This window comes from Eurosta solidaginis, chromosome 5 (genome assembly GCF_040869045.1).
Source record: "Eurosta solidaginis isolate ZX-2024a chromosome 5, ASM4086904v1, whole genome shotgun sequence".
NCBI classification, from domain to species: domain Eukaryota; kingdom Metazoa; phylum Arthropoda; class Insecta; order Diptera; family Tephritidae; genus Eurosta; species Eurosta solidaginis.
The window spans coordinates 164722305-164743760 of record NC_090323.1 but is presented as its reverse complement, the minus strand read 5'-3'; the positions used below and the strand labels follow the sequence as shown (position 1 = coordinate 164743760).

The following is a 21456-nucleotide window of genomic DNA, read 5'->3' as shown; positions in this document are numbered from 1 at the left end:
CTCAACGCTATTGGAGGGTCTACAAAAACTATAGAACAATGGCAAACGGTAAGTACTTCTTTAGTAAAAAATAGCAACATATAAACCGTCATGAGGAACCAGTGCTTGTGATACATAAATGGAATCGCAAATTGTGAGACAATTTATGAATAATCATAGCATGGTGAGAACGGGATTCCACTAAATATTGTGAATAGCGGAAAGCGCTGACAAAGTTACGTTCGGCCATTTGTTTGCATATTAGTGTTTGATTCTTATGTACAAATATGTGTGGATAGTATATGTACATTTAACTTGTACGCTAATCCCAAAAACATACATAAATGTGTTGCGGTGAAAAGTTAATATTGTGTGAAAATTCAAACGAAGAATTTAGTGATTCCGGTAAGTCTAGGACTGTGGTAGACTGCTTAAAAACGTCCAAAAATATCGAGAGATATCAAAAGACATGTTTTGATCACGGTATCAATAATCCGAAGGTGGAAAATAAAAATTTTACTTCTGTCAGGAAATATTTGTAGCCGATGTTTGTCCTAGACTTATCGTGTTATCAGAATTCACTTTTAACTTTGATTTTTCCGGAGATATTTATGTTTATTCATAAATGTGTCTATATTTCGTGTTTTATTTCTTTGGAAGTAGGTGTGGCGCGATTTAAAAGGCCGCACGAGCAACCGCGTTCGGGACCGAAATGTGCAAAGAGCCCAAACAGGCAATCAGCCAATTACCCTCCCGGCGCCGAATGAAATGGAGATGCATGTGTTAAATTTAATTGGGGAAAAATATGTTGAAGGCTCACACGATTGCCCGGATACAATGGAAGAAGAAGAGGTGAAGTTATAGTTTTACACTTATTTCCATATATGTGTCCGAATTATTTTGTTTGTTTTTATTATAATTAGGAGCTGTGTTTGATTTTCGAGGACGATGACGAGGAGGCGGTGGCTCCGACTGTAGAATGTGTAGTTGCTGCAACACCTTTCGCTACCCCTGACCAAACACTGCGCAGGGGTTCAAAAAGGAAAAATAAGGAGCAAGAAGCTGATGATGACGAGGAGGCTGTTGAATGTGGGATGGCTACAACACCGTCCGCTCATCACTCGAGAGGGTCTAGGGCATTTTCTGCCACCCCCGCACAAACACAACGTAGGGGCTTAAAAAGTAAGCGTGCTGACGCAGAAGCCGACAAAACGCGGCGATTTTTATAAATCGCTGAAGTGCAGGCTCAAACACACAGGGTAAGAAACAATAATTCATTATAAAAAATTTATTTATTAAACTTTTTTCATTTTTCTCCCTATATCAACAGATACTGGCAGAAAATGAGACCAAACGATTGGAAAATGAGGCCAAGCTAATTGAAATGCAAGCGAAGCAGAACGAGGCATTGTTTGCAATTGCTAAAGAAATTGGAAAGTGGTCGGATGCGTTTAACCGGCTGTCTGATAGGCTATAAACTAGTATTTTAGTATTTAGCTTAGTCTTGATTTTTTTTAACTCGCTCTAGAAAATTAATCGAACTTCAAAAAAATTTCATCAACATTTTCAACTTTTTATTCAGAATTGTTAGAAAATATAGTTTTGTAGCTCATTCAATTTTAGGTAAGGAAGTGCAAGTTTCATGACCGTAAACATTTCCGTTGATTTTTTAGAAACTTTTTTGCTAAGGGTGTTGCGTATTTTCTTCCATATAACAGATGAACAAAATGTACTTTTCAGGGGAAAAAATTAGCAACACTATACAGTAGTCGCTCAAAAATTAGAACCTTTAGTAATTAAAATGTCCAGAATTAGAATCAACTTTTTCAATACATTACACGAATTTTCGCGTATTTTTTTTACAGTTTTTGTTAGTTTTTGTGTGAAATGCGCGTACACGTGTTTTGGCATTGTTTGTTTAAAAGCAAAGGTATTTCGCTGAAATGCCAAATAAATGTAAGAAAAATACTTTGTCCTTGGAAACCAAAGTTCATATATTGCAAAAGCTTGACAAAGGTGTTCAAGGGAAGCGGTTAGCCCTAGAATTTGATGTGGCGCCATCTGCAATCAGCTATATCAACTCGATTAAACCATACATTTTAAACGCCGTTTCTAATACCTATCATAAGGCTAACAAAAAATCATTGCACATCGCGTTATGAAGTTTTTGTTTCATTTTTGGCTTTTTAATGTGTCCATCGATATTTTATGTATTTTGAAAGAAAAAATATATATATTATAATTGGATTTTTTTGTTTTTTGGATCTTTTTTTGATTTAGCGTGTGTATTTAATAATATAAACATGTGATAATAAAAAAAAAACATGTGATATGTATTGTACTGAATTTTTATCTTATGTTTTCTCGTTTTTATGACTTAATTTTTAAGGTTTTATACAAATAAAAAACGTCCAGGAATTAATAAAAAATATAGAATATAAACTTGTGTTAGAGGAGAAAAATTAATTTTGGGCAAATACTCATGGACATCAGTCTTCGTCACAGGGTTTTTGGAGTTTCACCAAGTTTTTCTGAAACTCTTTTCGATATTCTTTTTTCAAGTATATATCACGATGTAACACTAACAATGTGAATGAAAACTTACCATTTTTTGCTGAGAGTTTTTAGAATTTTTCTGAGTATGCAGTTTTGTGGCTTATTAAATTTTTATACAATAATGTCTTAACTTAATCCACTTGAATGGCTTTCTGATATTTGGGAATTTTTTCCAGCGGACCTCGTGAATTTTTTTATACAAAGTTTCGAACGCAAAACTTTTAAAAAATCGAACATAATTTAGCTTCAGCAAAACTTGGTGAAAATTTCAAAAATTAAAAAAAAAATATAAGTATTGTTCAGGAGAAAACATTTGCTATGAGTCTCTCTTGGACCCGTTTTCCAGCTGAAGATATCGAGTTAAAGGTTTCTTCTGAGTTGGTCACAGCATGTTCCACCAAAATTGGGTCGATGTCATCAATCTCAAAGCTCTGCTCACGCAAACGAATATTGTGTAATGTTGAGCAAGCATTTACAATTTTCCCGGCGAAGCCCGGTTCATACAAAAGAACTCTTTGCCGTGAAAGACATCTCCAAGTTCCTTTCAAAACACCAAAGAGTCTCTCGATGGGATTTCGAGCTTTGCATAAAGCCTCGTTATATCGAAACTTGGGAGTACCCTCAGGCTGGTTCGGTAGTGGTGTCATAAGCCACGGCTCTAATGGGTACCCAGAATCACCTGAAAATTGCATATTTCAAATTATGAAAAATAATAAGAACAATCAATAGATATTACCTATTAAAAACATATGACGATTCCCATTTTCATGGGCTCTCTGCATTGCTCGCCGAGCTGCACAACTACTCCAAATATATGCGTCATGACGTGCTCCCGGAAACTTGGCATTCACATTTAAAATTTTTAAATTTGGGTCACATATCTACAAAAATGTAAAAATCATGTAGCAATGCACTTTATTATTAAGTAGTTAAATTAGTTAACCTACCATTTGCACATTTATGGAATGATATCTATGATGATTAACGTACGCTTCCTCATGAACTTTTGGAGCTAAAATGGAAACGTGCGTACAGTCAATCGCTCCTATCGTTCCTCCAACGAAGGGCGCAGGTGCTGACGAAAATACCTCTTTGGCAGCTTGTCGTTCTTCCTGCGTCATAGGAAACTTGATTTCGTCGAAAAGCACTTTTCATTTATTGCATCAGTCACCCTATGGATACATCGGCTGATGGAAGACTGGCTCATCGAAATTCCCCACTGTTCTCCTACAGGCCGTTGATAACATCCAGTGGCATAAAAACGTAAGGCACACAAAACCTTCAAAGATATCTAGTAAGTAAGGACACTGCAAATTTTCAATGATTTTAGTAGCTTTACCTGTTTCTCTTCCGATATTGCTGAGATCCTCTGTCCTCTTAGATTTTCGTGTAGCCGATCAGCAAGTCCCATCACAATGTCCGGAGATGCGCGGTACAGTTTTTTGAATTCTGCATGCTCAAGCTCAAAAGGATCATCGATATCCCTGAGCAAGCGCCTATCTATTCTTGATGCACTCGACGCTGTTACATTTTGCGTTAAATTATTCGCTACAAACTCAAATGCCATTATTTTTATTGTTTGAAACACGAAAACACCAAAATATTAATAAATTTTGTTAATAAATTATCATAACCACCTATAGCGTGAAAAACAAAACCGACGATATAAGTCTCTTGTCAAATCATTATAGGAAACAGCTGATTGTTCTATATCGAGTTATAAATAAAGATAAGTTACTGAATAGCAAACTCGTTAAAATTATCGTTATGATATTATATCAATACTGAAAATCGTTATAGAAGTTAGTGAATCGCAGTACAGGACGGACAAGGCGACAGCTGTTTCGATTATACCTTGTAAATCTCTTCAAAACCTTTTCTCCCGGGAGTGGGATTTGAACCCGCACTCCTACGATAGTTGAAATGGTTACAAACGCATTCAGCTACGTCATGCCTTAGTTGTTGTAACGTTTTTCCCAATTGCCTTCTTTTGCATATATTAATATTCTACACATCACATACTTCGTATGTTGTTACACATGTGTTGAAGTTATGCATGTTTGTAAGGCGGTTTCAGAGAAACTTGGTATTGTTGCTATTTTTGTTCTATTTATAGAACTACAAAGAATTAACCGAATGTTGTCTGTTATGTATTAGTTAATCGGGGATTAAACATTGCTTGAAATAAATGTTTTTATACATTTAAAAAGCAATACGGGCAATCCCCGATTAACTCATACATAAAGATATTTTACTATGTAATTCAACAGAAATATATTCTAGTTTTAAGAAAGATACGAAACCCACGATGAAGAAAAAAACTTTGGCAAGAAATTACTTTTTTATATGAATGTCTTGGCAAAACGCAATAAATATTTTGTTTGAGAAAATGTACCTGAAATATCATTACCCTTATTAAAGAAGATGAGCTGTCTGGCAGGATGATGTCTTGTGAGTGCAAAGGCTAGACATCGTTACCTATAACAAGTGTTTTGCCTTGGCTAGACAAGAAGTTAATAAGACCTTGTAATGTCTGCTCTAGTAACTGAAATTCAGGATTTTTATACAAAATGGACTCCTTCCAGCGCTTTCCTAGTTGACACCAGGCTCATTTGTCTAGAATCAGATAACAAGTATTTGCTCTAGCCAAGAGATTAGAGTGACAGTTGCCAGGAATATCGATATGCTTTGTCAACCAACTTTTTTTTCTCAAAAGCCACTGCAATTGAAGTCGAATAAGCCTTGACACTTCACGGCCTCACATTGGCGGAGCTAAGTAAGCCTATCATAGGATAGTCACTTGGATTTCTGAGAAACTATTAACTCCCTAACAGTCAAAGAGGCGGATAGAATTCCATCCACCGCATCCCTAATAGCGACAATCGGGTAGATGTTCAACATTGTGTTTAGTACCTGTGTAGGTGTTTTATAAAGGGCTTCGATTACTGCAACAAAAGCCAATCGCAGCACCGCTTCTATTATTTTAACTCTGGAAGAAGTATATTGTGCTGTTTGCAAGACAAAAATTCCACAAAAGAGAATCAGTTTGATAACATACTTCCAATGTGTAAACCATAGTGAGGGGCCTTATTACTTGCCAGTCTAGTTTGTTTCCACGCTTTTTACCCAACCAATTACAGATTTTGTATTGTGTCACTCAAATGACCTAATGATTTTTTGCTAAGTTGGCTTCCTGGGCGACATTGTAACTTATCTATAAAAAACAAGAAATTGCTCAGACTCAAGTTTCTGAGTAGTACGCCTCTTCCTCCAGGCCAGAGAAGGCGGAACTTTTGTCTAAAATAATGGTTATTTATAACCAAAACACACATTTGGCTTACCATAATGTTTATTTATAGCCCCATCCAAATATTGGTTGTTATAATGGTTGTTTGTAACCAATTTAATTTTTAAATAATATTTATTGGTTACCGTGACCTAAATAAAATCTTTGTCTTTATAAATGTTTCTCGCAACCAATATCATGTCTAATGGTTAAATAAGCTCTTTTCGTTTCTTTTTAATAGTAACGTCCCTAATTATAATACGAAATCGGGGAAATGATTCGTAAGTACCTTAAAGCTGGGCTAGAGGCTTGAAAGTTGGGTAAATATATACAGAAACATTTAGAAAGTTAATTGAGTAGATGAGAAATTCAAAATTTTACGGAATTATTTGCACCTGATAATATATTATTGCTTCAAAAGAAAGTTATAACTATTTTTGCATCAATCATTATATCCAGAAACACAGTGACCCCTTTAAGCTCTTCAATGAGTGAGTCTTGTATTAAAACTTGAATATCGAAACCATTTACAAAATCCTTTGTTAATTTACGTCACTTATTCATATATCCTTTACCAATATATTAATACGCATCATCAATGCTTATCGCACAAATGAGTAAGATAAATTTCCTTATGATATCTGTGTTAAGAAAAACCAAAGCATTGACATCTTTTGCGCATTTAAGCATGTGAATGTAGCCGCTTGAAAAATATATAAAATCTATTCAAACTTATTGAGTGCTATAGAACTAAATCATATAGTATGTAGTTACCTTCATTAATTTCTTTCACCTTTATGCGCCAAATAACGGGCTTGAATTTATTCACACGCAAATTTATTGGTGCATGAATTGTGCGCGCCATAAGCACATGCCATATAATAATACACACTGTGAGAATATACAAATCCATTAATATATAAATATATATTTGTTATCAAAATAAGTTAGTCAATACGCAATCCTTTGACAAAGCACATTTACGAGGGGACTAACAAAAGTTCTCTGATTTAGCCGTACTCCACTATCCACATTTTTTAAAAAAAGTTTTCACATTCGCGTTTTTTAAGCTTTTCGACAATACTTATTTTCGCGAGTTTGATCCGGACAATATAGCTCTGGTCTTATACATATATCCGGTTACGTTAAGAGCTATAATGTTACGCTTGGTATTCATTAGGTCAAAATGACTGATATCAGACTCTGCCTCTAGCAGACCCGCTGGTCAGTTGGAGTCAAAGGCGTTTCCAATTTATCACGAAACTGACTCGGAGTCGATTAAGCACGCTCTACCTGTTTAATAGCTTAATAGATGCTCTGTATAGTACGAGGACACCCCACATGCTAGATATATCTATACACATTATATGATCTTTATTGAGTTTGAGTAGGTATAAAATGTCAGAACGATTCGAGTCGCCCTAGAAAAGTAGTGTTTTTCTGCTATAGCAGTCGATCCAGTTTTAGTATGGAATTTCATGCGTACGAGTCGACGAAATAAGTCTTAATCGAATCGTAAATCGCTGGTAGCTCACTAGTACTTCGCCGGATCAAAATCTGTATTTTTTACTGCCGAAACTTATTAAAGTTCTAGGGTGTTTTTTCCATATTCGTATATCAGTGTATCAAAAGATCACATTATTAGGTAATAACTGCATGTTAAGTTATGTTTGTGCCCTTTGGTATTGAGCGTCTATAAAGGGGCAAAAGTGTTGGGAGTTTGGTGGGAAAACGGCTTACCTTTATAGGTAATTGAAAGGTGTAATATTCTTAGTTTACATCGCCGAAGGCTTTCGAGTGGTTACAGCCACAAGGACTATCCGAAGGGTTGAAGCCTTTTGTAAATTTTGTGGAGCACGCAAAGCACATTCTGTGGTATAAATAATGACTGTCCGAATGGATGGCGACTTTTGTAAACTTTGTGGAATTCGTAGAGCAGACTGTATGATATAACTACATCAGCAATATTTCAACCTTCGTGAGTTTTGGTGGATCTTTTTGCTATCACCTGTTAATAATCTACGGAACGTCGCAATAGTATGTAGAGAAAGAGAAAAAGCTTTGTTGGTAATTTGGTACTCATGTAGTGCTTTAGCGAGTTTCGTTAAGGCTATCACGAAGTGAATTCTGTTTGCATTAGCATTGGACTTTTTGATGTCTAGCGATCCTTGCTCACGGTATGGGGGAATCCTAAATAAGGAAAGGTAAGGCAAGGTAAGGAAAAAAAGGTTATGGGTTATTTATCGAAAAACTGTAGATCATTTATTGAAAAAATATCGATGTTTAAAAAATTTATAGATATTTCATCGAAGAGTTTGAGATTTGTTATCGAAACATTACCGATTTATATCGTTTTTCTACAAAAAACATCGATTTTATATATATTTGGTATCAAAAACTTATCGACTTATTATCGAAAAAATATCGATTTGAATCGAAAAATTATAAATTTTGTATCGAAGTATTACTTATAAATAATTGTAAGCGTTGACTTATTGGTGAACTGTGAAACAGATGCCGATAAAACTTCAAAATGAAATATCTGTAACTGGTCGATAACAAGCGGAAAAAATTGATTTAAAATAAATAAATGCAAGGTGCGATAGCCCCCGAAGAAATATTAAGCCGAGCTTTTCTTCCAATTTGCGTCTTGCACCTTTTTAATTTTTCCTACAAATTGGCGGGACAGGACCTACATATTTTACGCCGACTCCGAACGGCATCTGCGAGTATGATAAGTTTTCACTGAGAAGCTCTTCATGCAGCACTACACTCGAAGGGCTTGCCAAATTACTGTTGATTGGCGACCTCACCTAGAAAAGCTTTCTTCTAATAGAAAAAAGCTTTTCTTAAATTTTTATGTCGCATTACCCGGTTCCTCGTTGTGGGAGGCGGAGCACGCTATTCGATGTAACAAAAAATGGTAAAGTTGCCTCTTTTGTGGTTTAGCTTCACCTCTTGCGCGAGCTCTAGCTAATTTACAATTTTGGTTTCCAAAGGCGGCCTTTCGGCAGCTAAATGAAAGACATATACCAAAGTTTTTTAGGCCGAACTTTGCGAGTACTTGGTATTTTTTTTTTTTTATACACTATTTTAAATTGTTTTCTTAGGTATTTGAAACTTATTAAGTACACGAACTTTTGTTGGTCCCTCGTATGTAAATCAGTGCACTTCTTAAGAACCCTGCAGGGAAGTCAGTTACTTATGATCAAAACTGTTGGTTGGATTGGAGCTCCAATTTTATATGTACAAAAATCAACAACTAAGTAAAAATTTATTCCATGAATTGTATGTTGTACATGACTCGAATTTTCAACCCTTTGTGATGAGTTAACTCTTCTGTTACGTTAAGAAAAATTTACACACGTGTTGTGAAGGTCACGAAATTACCAGCCTTATATTTTCTCTGTATATCGGCTTAAAGTTTTTTAATATCGGATGCAGTTTTCAACATTTATAAATGTAATTGATTATTCTTAGGTTTATAGACAAAGTTTAGGTTTATATATATGGGGTATTCCATCCCATTTCGACCAATTTTGAACCCGACCCCTTTAGAATTGGCTAAAAATTTGTCTTCTTTTTCTAGCTTACGAAAGACGTTTTTCAGAATTTTTTCAAATTTTTTCATCTAACTCAAAAAAGTTATGAATTTAAAAAAAACACCGTTTTTGTTTTCAAAATGCTATAACTTTTTCAAAAATTGACCGTTTGGGATCTTTTTTTTTAGAAAATTTGTTTTTAAATGTACTTTTCGGAAAAAATACAAAAAAATTTTTAAAGTTTTTTTTGTAATTTTTCAGTTTTTCGAGATTTTTCGAATTTCGCCATTTTTTTTTCTCATAAAAAACTTTAATCAATTCTGCAAACATCCGCACTAATCCCGGAGTGGGCCGATTATTTAATTGAAAAAAAAACTTTAAAAATTTGTTTGTATTTTTGCCGAAAAGTACATTTAAAAACAAATTTAAAAAAAAAAAAAATTCCAAAAGGTAAATTTTTGAAAAAGTTATAGCATTTTGAAAACAAAAACCGGTGTCCAACTCAAAATAAGTTATGAATTAAAAAAAAAACCATGTTTTTTTCAAAATGCTATATCTTTTTCAAAAATTGACCGTTTGGGATCTTTTTTTTTAATTTTTTTTTTAAATGTACTTTTCGGAAAAATACAAACAAATTTTTAAAGTTTTTTTCTTTTTCAATTAAATAAAAAAAAAAAAATCGGCTCACTCCGGGAATAGTGGGGATGATTGCAGCAGTGACTGAAGTCTTTTTGTGAGAAAACAAAAAAAAAACAAGTAAGGAAGATTAAGTTCGGGTGTAACCGAACATTGCATACTCAGTTGAGAGCTATGGTGACAACATAAGGGAAAATAACCATGTAGGAAAATGAACCGACGGAAACCCTGGAATGTGTTTGTATGACATGTGTATCAAATGAAAGGCATTAAAGAGTATTTTATGAGGGAATGGGCCATAGTTCTATAGGTGGACGCCATTTAGGGATATAGCCATAAAGGTGGATCAGGGTTGACTCTAGAATGCGTTTGTACAATATTGGCATCAAACGAATGGTGTTAATGAGTATTTTAAAAGGGAGTGGGCCTTAGTTCTATATGTGGATGCCGTTTCGAAATATCGCCATAAAGGTGGACCAGGGGTGACTCTAGAATGTGTTTGTACGATATGGGTATCAAATTAAAGGTATTAATGAGGGTTTTAAAAGGGACTGGTGGTTGTTGTATAGGTGGTCGCCTTTTCGAGATATCGCCATAAAGGTGGACCAGGGGTGACCCTAGAATTTGTTTGTACAATATAGGTATCAAAAGAAAGGTATTAATGAGTATTTTAAAAGGGAGTAATCCTTAGTTCCATATGTGGACGTCATTTCGAGATATCGCCATAAAGGTGGACACGTGGACGGCGTTTCGAAATATCGCCATAAACGTGGACCAGGGGTGACTCTAGAATGAGTTTGTACGATATGGGTATCAAATTAAAGGTATTAATGAGAGTTTTAAAAGGGAGTGGTGGTAGTTGTATATGTGAAGGCGTTTTCCAGATATCGACCAAAATGGGGATCAGGGTGACCCAGAACATCATCTGTTGGATACCTCTAATTTATTTATATATGTAATACCTGCCAAGATTTTAAGGGTTTTTTATTTTGCCCTGCAGAACTTTTTCATTTTCTTCTACTTTTCTAAAGTTATATTTCGCGTCAATAAAACGATCCAATTACCTTACCATGTGTCATCCCTTTTTTCGTATTTGGTATAAAATTATGGCATTTTTTTCATTTTTCGTAATTTTCGATATCGAAAAAATGGGCGTGGTCATAGTCTGATTTCGTTCATTTTTCATACCAAGATAAAGTGAGTTCAAGTAAGCACGTGAACTAAGTTCATTAAAGATATGTCGATTTTTGCTCAAGTTATCGTGTTAACGGCTATGCGGAAGGGCAGACGGACGACTGTGTATAAAAAATGGGCGTGGCATCAACCGATTTCGCCAATTTTCACAGCAAAAAGTTAAAGTCATAAAATCTATGCCCCTACCAAATTTCAAAAGGATTGGTTAATTTTTGTTCGACTTATGGCGTTAAAAGTATCCTAGACAAATTAAATGAAAAAGGGCGGAGCCACGCCCATTTTGAAATTTTGTTTTATTTTTGTATTTTGTTGCACCATATCATTACTGGAGTTGAATGTTGACATAATTTACTTATATACTGTAAAGATATTAATTTTTTTTGTTAAAATTTAACTTTAAAAAACTTTTTTTTATAAAAGTGGTCGTGGTCCTTCTCCGATTTTACTAATTTTTATTAAGCGTACATATAGTAATAGGAGTAACGTTCCTGCAAAACTTCATCATGATATCATCAACGACTGCCAAATTACAGTTTGCAAAATTTTAAATTACCTTCTTTTAAAAGTGGGCGGTGCCACGCCCATTGTTCAAAATTTTACTAGCTTTCTATTCTGCGTCATACGTTCGACTCATCTACCAAGTTTCGTCGCTTTATCTGTCTTTTGTAATGAATTATCGCACTTTTTCGGTTTTTCGAAATTTTTGATATCGAAAAAGTGGGCGTGGTTATAGTCTGATATCGTTCATTTTAAATAGCGACCTGAGAAGAGTGCTCAGGAACCTACATACCAAATTTCATCAAGATACCTCAAAATTTACTCAAGTTATAGTGTTAACGAACGGACGGACGGACAGACGGACATGGCTCAATCAATTTTTTTTTCGATCCTGATTATTTTGATATATGGAAGTCTATATCTATCTCGATTCCTTTATATATGTACAACCAACCGTTATCCAATCAAAGTTAATATACTCTGTGAGCTCTGCTCAACTGAGTTTAAAAATGGCGAAATTCGAAAAATCTCGAAAAACTGTAAAATTGCAAAAAAAAAACTTTAAACATTTTTTTGTATTTTTTTCGAAAAGTACATTTAAAAACAAATTTTCTAAAAAAAAAGATTCCAAACGGTCACTTTTTGAAAAAGTTATAGCATTTTGAAAACAAAAACGGTGTTTTTTTTTTAAATTCATAACTTTTTTGAGTTGGATGAAAAAATTTGAAAAAAATTCTGAAAAACCTCTTTCGTAAGCTAGAAAAAGAAGAAAAACTTTCAGCCAATTCTAAAGGGGTCGGGTTCAAAATTGGTCGAAATGGGATGGAATACCCCATATATATATGCTAAGTTGTTATGCTCAAGCAATATTGTCTAATATGTGGTTCACATACGTATTTCTTGTTGCTTTTTGCAATGCTTATCGGTAAAAACTTTTTCTGATGCAGTTGGTAAGATTTATTGGTTTAATTGATTATATATCGTTATTCTTGCGATAGGGTAGTAGGATAGGTAGGATGCCTGCGGACCACAGCGAAAGTCCTTAGTTCAGCCAACGAAAGTATTAATATCAAAATACTTTCAAAAAAGTTTTTTGAGCGGAGTCGCCTCTTAGAAGTGATCTGGCATACCTTCCGAGTATATGCTGCAATGAAAAGCTTTCCACATTATAGTACCACCCCCTAAGCAGTTATCATTCATTATCTATCAGCACAGAAAATAGAGGTCTCCAAAAATCTTTAGGAAAACAAATATCCCCGTATCACTAATTGGATGAAAAAACTTCGCCTAAATGTTCTAAAAGATCTATGGTATCCAACTACTATCATTTTTATTATTTCTTATACGATAATTTTTTTGTATGCTCAGAACAACAGTTCTGGTCACTGAATGACGTAAGTTTTTTTATTATCAGTTATTGGAATAGCCCAAATCTTGCTTTTAAAAAGGAATATAGCTTAATACACAAACTCGATAAAGGAAATTCCAAAATGTTTCTTATATCAAGATATATCAGAAAAACACAGCAAAAGAGGTCAGCAAATGACCTTAACGTAATAGAAGAGTTACTATATGATCAGATTTAAGTTGAAAATGGAGTTACTGTCATTGGAAGCTACAACCTATGGAATCACAAGCGTAAACCTTTTTTGTTAGTTTTTGTACAAATTGTTAAATTAAATTCTTTAAGGCACACCTGCACACCAGCAAGTTACCTTTTTTAATTTTTATACTCAGTTGAGCAGAGCTCACAGAGTATATTACCTTTGTTCGCATAACGGTAATCCGTAACGGCATAAACTAATCGAGGTAGATATAGACTTCTATATATCAAAATGATCTGGGTGAAAAAAGGAATTCATTTAGCCATGTCCGTCCGTCCGTCCTTCTGTAAACACGATAATTTGAGTAAATTTTGAGGTATCTTGATGAAATTCGGTACGTAGGTTCCTTAGCACTCATCTCAAATCGCTATTTAAAATGAGCGAAATCGGACTACAACCACGCCCACTTTTTTGATATCGAAAATTTCGAAAAACAGAAAAAGTGCGATAATTCATTACCAAAGACGGATAAAGCGATGAAACTTGGTAGGTGCGTTGACCTTATGACACAAAATAGAAAATTATTAAATATTTGGACAATGGGCGTGGCGCCGCCCACTTTTAAAAGGAGGTAATTTAAAAGTTTTGCAAGCTGTAATTTGCCAGTCCTTGAAAATATGATGATGAAATTTGGCAAGCACGTTACTCCTATTACTATATGTGTGCTCAATAAAAATTAGCAAAATCGGATGACGAACACGCCCACTTTTAAAAAATTTTCTTTTTAAAGTAAAATTTTAACAAAAAATTTAAAATCTTTACAGTATATAAGTAAATTATGCCAACATTCAACTCCAGTGAAGATATGGTGCAACAAAATACAAAAATAAAAGAAAATTTCAAAATGGGCGTGGCTCCGCCCTTTTTCATTTAATTCGTCTAGAATACTTTTAATGCCACAAATCGAATAAAAATGGCCAAAATCCGACTATGACCACGCCCACTTTTTCGATATCGAAAATTACGAAAAAAAAAAATGCCATAATTCTATACCAAATATGAAAAAAGAGATGAAACATGCTAATTGGATTGGTTTATTGACGCAAAATATAACTTTAGAAAAAACTTTGTAAATTGGGTGTGGCAACTACAATAGTAAGTAGAAGAAAATGATAAAAGTTCTGCAGGGCGAAATCAAACGCCCTTGGAATCTTGGCAGGAATACTGTTCCTCGTATTACATATATATATAAATTAGCGGTACCCGAAAGATGACGTTCTGGGCACCCTGGTCCACATTTTGGTCGATATCTCGAAAACGCCTTCACATATACAACTGAGGGCCACTCCCTTTTAAAACCCTCATTAATACCTTTAATTTTATACCCATATCGTACAAACACACTCTAGAGTCACCTCTGGTCCATCTTTATGGCGATATCTCGAAAAGGCCTACATCTATAGAACTTAGGCCCACGCTCTTTTAAAATACTCATTAATACCTTTTATTTGATACACATGTCATACAAACACATTCCAAGGTTACCCTAGGTTCCTTTTACAACATGGTGATTTCCCTTACTTTGTCTCCACAGCTCTCAACTGAGTATGTAATGTTCGGTTACACCCGAACTTAGCCTTCCTTACTTGTTAAAATTCATAACTTTTTTTGAGTTGGATGAAGAAATTTGAAAAAATTCTGAAAAACATCTTTCGTAAGCTAGAAAAAGAAGAAACACTTTCAGCCAATTCTAAAGGGGTCGGGTTCAAAATTGGTCGAAATGGGATGGAATACCCCATATATATGAACATTTGTCTACCGCAAAGAAAGTGCGAAAATATGCACATGTGATTATAAGAGAATCAGATTTGTATAATATAAAGTATGCAAAAGAAGCTCTAGGTATATGTGTTTGTGCAAAATTGTATGAATAACCCGCGGTGAAGCGCTTAGGACGCTATCAATCTGACAACAAAACACGGTTATATATAATGCGTCTACCCTGTAGGTAAAATCTTCAGCTCTGAACTGATGTGATTCCATTGCATTCGTTTGCGAACCCCTTAACGCGAAAACGAAATTCCCCCGATGGCATACAATTTTAATCCACAAAACAAACAAATAAAGGGTTTTTGGCTAACTAGCAAGTTATCTTTTAAACTTATAGTTAACATCTCATCAATCAGATGTTAAACTCATTATTCTAGACAAATTTAAAAAATAACAAGTAAGGAAGGCTAAGTTCGGAGACAAAATAAGGGAAAATCACAATTCAGCAAAATTAACCTAGGGTAACCCTGGAATGTGTTGTAAGACAGGGGTTTCAAATGGAAGGTATTAAAGAGTATTTTAAAAGGGGCCATAGTTCTATAGGTGGACGCTATTTCAGGATATCGCCCTAAAGGTGGACCAGGGGTGACTCTAGAACGTGTTTGTACGATATCGGTATAAAATTAAAGGTATTAATGAGGGTTTTAAAAGGGAGTGGCCCTCAGTTGTATATGTGAAGGCGTTTTCGAGATACCTACCAAAATGTGGACCATGGTGATCCAGAACATCATCTGTCGGGTACCGCTAATTTATTTATATATGTAACACCACGAACAGTATTCCTTCCAAGATTCCAAGGGCTTTTGATTTCGCCCTGCAAAACTTTTTCATTTTCTTCTACTTAATATGGTAGGTGTCACACCCATTTTACCAAGTTTTTTTCTAAAGTTATATTTTGCGTCAATAGACCAATACAATTACCATGTTTCATTCCTTTTTTCGTATTTGGTATATAATTATGGCATTTTTTTCATTTTTCGTAATTTTTGATACCGAAGAAGTGGGCGTGGTCATAGTCGGATTTCGGCCATTTTTTACACCAATACAAAGTGAGTTCAGATAAGTACGTGAACTGTGTTTAGTAAAGATATATCGATTTTTGCTCAAGTTATGTTGTTAACGGCCGAGCGGAAGGACAGACGGTCGACTGTGTATAAAAAATGGGCGTGGCTTCAACCGATTTCGCCCTTTTTCACAGAAAACTGTTATCGTCCTAGGAGCTAAGCCTCTACCAAATTTCACAAGGATTGGTTAATTTTTGTTCGACTTATGTCATTAAAAGCATCCTAGACAAATTAAATGAAAAAGGGCGGAGCCACGCCCATTTTGAAATTTTCTTTTATTTTTGTATTTTTTTGCACCATATCATTACTGGAGTTGAATGTTGGCATAATTTACTAATATGCTGTAAAGATATTAACTTTTATTTTAAAATTTGAATTAAAAAAAATTTTTTTTAAAAAGGTGGGCGTGGTCGTTCTCCGATTTTGCTAATTTTTATTAAGCAGACATAAAGTAATAAGAGTAACGTTCCTGCAAAATTTCATCATGATATCTTCAACGACTGCCAAATTAAAGCTTGCAAAATTCTAAATTACCTTCATAAGCTCAACTCACCTACCAAGTTTCATCGCTTAATGCGTATTTGGTAATGAATTATCGCACTTTTTCTATTTTTCGAAATTTTCGATATCGAAAAAGTGGGCGTGATAATTGTCCGATATCGTTCATTTTAAATAGCGATCTGAGATGAGTGCCCAATAACCTACGTACCAAATTTCATCAAGATACCTCAAAAGTTACTCAAGTTATCGTGTTAACGGGCAGACGGACGGACGGACGGACGGACGGACATAGCTCAGTCGAATTTTTTTTCGATACTGATGATTTTGATATATGGAAGTCTATATCTATCTCGATTCCTTTATACCTGTACAACCAACCGTTATGCAATCAAAGTTAATATACTCTGTGAGCTCTGCTCAACTGAATTTTAAAAAAACACCGTTTTTGCTTTCAAAATGCTATAACTTTTTCAAAAATTCACCGTTTGGGATCTTTTTTTTTTTAGAAAATTTGTTTTTAAATGTACTTTTCGGGAAAAATACAAAAAAATTTTTAAAGTTTTTTTTTGTAATTTTTCAGTTTTTCGAGATTTTTCGAATTTCGCCATTTTTTTTTTTAAATTCTTAACTTATTTTGAGCTGGAAACCGGTGTTTTTTTTCAAAATGCTATAACTTTTTCCAAAATTGACCGTTTGGGATATTTTTTTTTTTAATTTGTTTTTAAATGTATTTTTCGGAAAAAATACAAAAAAATTTTTAAAGTTCTTTTTTTTCAATTAAAAAAAAAAAAAAAAAATTGACCCACTTCGGGATTAGTGGGGATGATTGCAGAATTGATTGAAGTTTTTTATGAGAAAAAAAAATGGCGAAATTAGAAAAATCTCGAAAAACTGAAAAATTACAAAAAAAAGGCTTTAAAATTTTTTTTTTATATTTTTTCCGAAAAGTACATTTAAAACCAAATTTTTAAAAAAAAAAAGATCACAAACGGTCAATTTTTGAAAAATTTATAGCATTTTGAAAACAAAGACGGTGTTTTTTTTAAAATTCATAACTTTTTTTGAGTTGGATGAAAAAATTTGAAAAAATTCTGAAAAACGTCTTTCATAAGCTAGAAAAAGAAGAAAAACTTTCAGCCAATTCTAAAGAGTCGGGTTCGAAATTGGTCGAAATGGGATGGAATACCCCATATACACATGTATAACTAAACAGTATGTTGTAAAGTATAGAAAATATGTGCGTCACCATCCCACTGGCACATTTGCTCGCTAGCTTCGCTGTTTATCCTTTAACATTGTCAACAATTTATATAACTTGAATTAACATAACAGTGGCGTTGTAAGCAGTAAACATAATGTCAGTAGCGCGCAGTTGGGTGTTTTCTTTTCTATTAGCGCCTAAGCGTAAAAACGTCGCAATGGAAAACGCTGATATGAAAAATATAACCATGAGCAGAAATATGTAAGCTTAAGTGTGGAAATGACAAAAAAAAAATTTTTTTAAATATAACAAAGCAATAACTTAAAATCATTAAACAATTTTTTCGCATCTTCAAGATTCATATTGATGTGTGGTTCGACGTGTTTAAGGAATGGAATCTGACTCGAAGAGTAACCGATTTCTGAGGTGAACAAGAAGACTACATGCATTATAGTGTTCGAAATAATAATGTGAAACTAGCGCCTCAGAATCTCTGTTGACACATATTAATCCAACACTATGATGGAAAAACGACAGCAGCAATCTATTGAACTACTGCTAAGCGTTTAAGGTCTTATTTAAGTAACAGTAATAAGAGGGACTCATTGTGGTGAAGAATCCCTTGAAGCGCTTCTCGACACACAGTTTTCATTGGGAGATAATGCAGAAGAACTAGCAGACAACACTTACGCTTCGATTGCCAAACGGCTATTGTCGAGCATGGTGATTTATACTAAAATCGAATGAGCGGTGAAGACTTTTTATGACTCTAAATAGCAGGACTCAGATAGCATATTCCCTGCCATGGTAAGAGGAATATGCGAGCGATCGCTAAATCACGAACTGCACTTTGGGAGAACTGCTCGTGTAGTTTTCGTACCAATGGCGACGAAAATCGGTGACTTGTAACCCAAAGACTACAAATTCATATGCTTTACATAATTTTGCTCAAAACCTCTGAGAGGCTGATAGATATGTACATAAAATCCAACAAGGATGAAAAATTATTCCCCAATATACATCATCGTACACCAAAGGCAAGTCTTTAGATATGTCGCTGCATATGGTGGTTATAAACTTACGTAAAGCTTTGGAATATAAGAAGTACACTTAAGGAGTCTTCCTAGATATTGCCGGTGCTTTAAACAATGCCTATAAACAGGCGATCATGGAAGGCTTTAGTACATTGAAGTACATCCAGTCGAAACAAAATGGATCGGCTGCACGCTTAACTGCTGGAATATTACTGAAAAGACTGTATGCGGCGACAAAATCGGTTGACATAGGCACGCCGCAGGACGTGATATTATCACCTCTTCTATGGACGTGGGTCATCAACAAACTCTTCAGGTGGTTCGATGTGGGTCCCGTCATTTTACGGTGTAAGCAAATGATGTTACAGCTGTCATAAATGAAAACTACCTTCCAAGTAGCAATTTGTTAGATCAGGTGCTTCGAGAACTTTACACTTGGCATCTTTTATCGGGCTGAGCATAAATGCCGAGAATACGGATATGGTCTTGTTTACCAAGAGGTATAATGTCCCAAATTGGACTAGGCCTAAGAAATGAGGGCTGACTTTGCAGGAGAAACCAAGACATTCAGTTGCCGCGTTAGCTGAATGTGGAGGAGAAAGTGAAGAAGGCCTCGGCGGCGTTTAGTGCATGTAAAAAGATAATGGGGTATACGTGGGGCCTACCGACTTCTCTCCCTCTCTCATTTAATATATATATAGCGACTGTAAAGTTTAACCTTGTAAAAAAAGTATTTTCCTCAAAACTTAGAGGGTGTATGCAAGATATCAAGGCTTAGCACAACGGGAGCGCTGAAAACAATCCCGACAGTTTACCATATAGCACATTCCACATGTAGAAAAGGAGACTTACGTCCTTTGTGAGGCTTCAGAGCAGACCATATGGCCATAGAAGTATAACGTCATCAAATATAGGACCAACATGCTACCTTGCTCACTACCTGCGCTTCAGTAAGTCCCTTAGATCCACAATATAGGTGGCACAAGGGCTCTCAAGTAACATACGTGGCAATATACACCGATACCGGTGACTACAAGTTAACGGAAGGTGTAATGCCTTCGGTATACTGCGATTATCGGGAAAAAAAAATATCTTACAAGCTGCGGCATCACTGAAGTGGTTTTCAGGCGGAAGTAGTAGCAGTAGAAACACTACAGGAAAATAGCTTTAACTGCAGCCGTGTCAATATTTACATTGACAGCCAAGTTGCAGTGAAGGTAATAATCTCTCATACTGGAAAAAAACGAAATAGGGAGACATCCTAATTTTTGCACCTGGGCATGTGGGAATAGATGCAAATAAAAATAAAACGAAGAAGCTAGCTAAACAGAGTGCATTCGTCGAAACTTGTACCATAATGGTTCCAATCAGACTGGACGAGATTTACAAAAAGAAGAGATTAAAGGAAGGCGAAATTGATCGACCAAGAAGGAAAAGAACCAAGTGTGGGGGTGCAAAGTGTCGAAGATCATGTGCAGGTCAAAAAACCCAAGACTAACAAAATTATTCTTATAATTTTAAGGAAGGGACTGTAGGCTCATGGTGGTTATTCTGACTGGACACTGTCTGCTGGTGCCGCATGCTTTTTAATTAGGCCTTCTCAGCTATAGCAGATGTAGAAAGTGCGGGCTGCTCATGCCTTGTTAGGCTATTAGAACTGACACAGGTATCAGATCTAGAAGCAACAAGTAGCATAGGTCTTATAAATCTTATATTATTTGGGAAGAGGGTGGCGCTTTATTTTATAACGTAGGTCCTAGTTTTGATAGGGTCTTTCATTACGATCCTTGAGTACACTTCTGCCGTCACTATGGACCCAGTCTTCGCCGCCCTGTGAGTTCAGCGCAATGAAACCTAAGGAGTATTGACTTCTATAAGTTATATTTCGAAGCTCCACATTTCGGTCCTCAAATGTTAGCAACAACTAAAATGTATATGTTAGCCACGATTGTATTGTCCTCCTTCGCCAAATTATTTTTTTTTTACTTAAGTTAATTTTGTCCATGACACTGAACGCACATAATGGCATCAATAATGAAGTTAGAAAGAAAGAATCTGCACGCCGAAAGGAGACAGCAAGTCGACGATTTTTTTTAAGTCTCTAAATATTCACGTTTTTTAGATAAGAAAATACACAAAAGTCATGGCATATTTTTGAGCGCATCGAAGCAATAAAGTGTAAAATGCTTGTTTGCGCCGAAGTTGCGCAAAAATCTATAAAGACTATTGTATACATACCATTTCTGCTACTCAAACGCATACAAAGATATTTTAAAATATTTTGGTTGGGATAAAATATGTATTAAAACAGCTTTAAATGTAATCTTAAAGAAAACTGGTTGAAAAGTTTTAAAGAGCAATATACGGTAGGAAATATAGTATGATAGTTTCGTCGTTGTTGTTGTTGTTGTAGCGGAAAAGAAACGTTTCTAAGGATTTGTGGAGTGTTATCGTGTTAATGGGCCTTTGCCGGATATAGATCCGGAACGTTCAGGCAACTAGCATTATGAAGGTAAGAGCCCGACCATCACGGAAACGATATAATATGACCATATAGAAGCTTCCGGGCCAAGGTTTCATTTGATGGGAAA

The 21456-nt window shown here is 35.1% G+C and overlaps 1 long non-coding RNA gene across 1 annotated transcript; it reads right to left on the bottom strand.

The window, feature by feature from the left end:
- Positions 1-2356: 2356 nt before the first annotated feature.
- On the bottom strand, positions 2357-3498 carry LOC137253914 (uncharacterized). The gene is made up of 3 exons (XR_010953923.1): positions 3483-3498; positions 3272-3416; positions 2357-3214 (listed from the first exon to the last, which is right to left on the bottom strand). It is a non-coding gene; the product is annotated as an uncharacterized lncRNA (long non-coding RNA).
- Positions 3499-21456: the final 17958 nt, after the last annotated feature.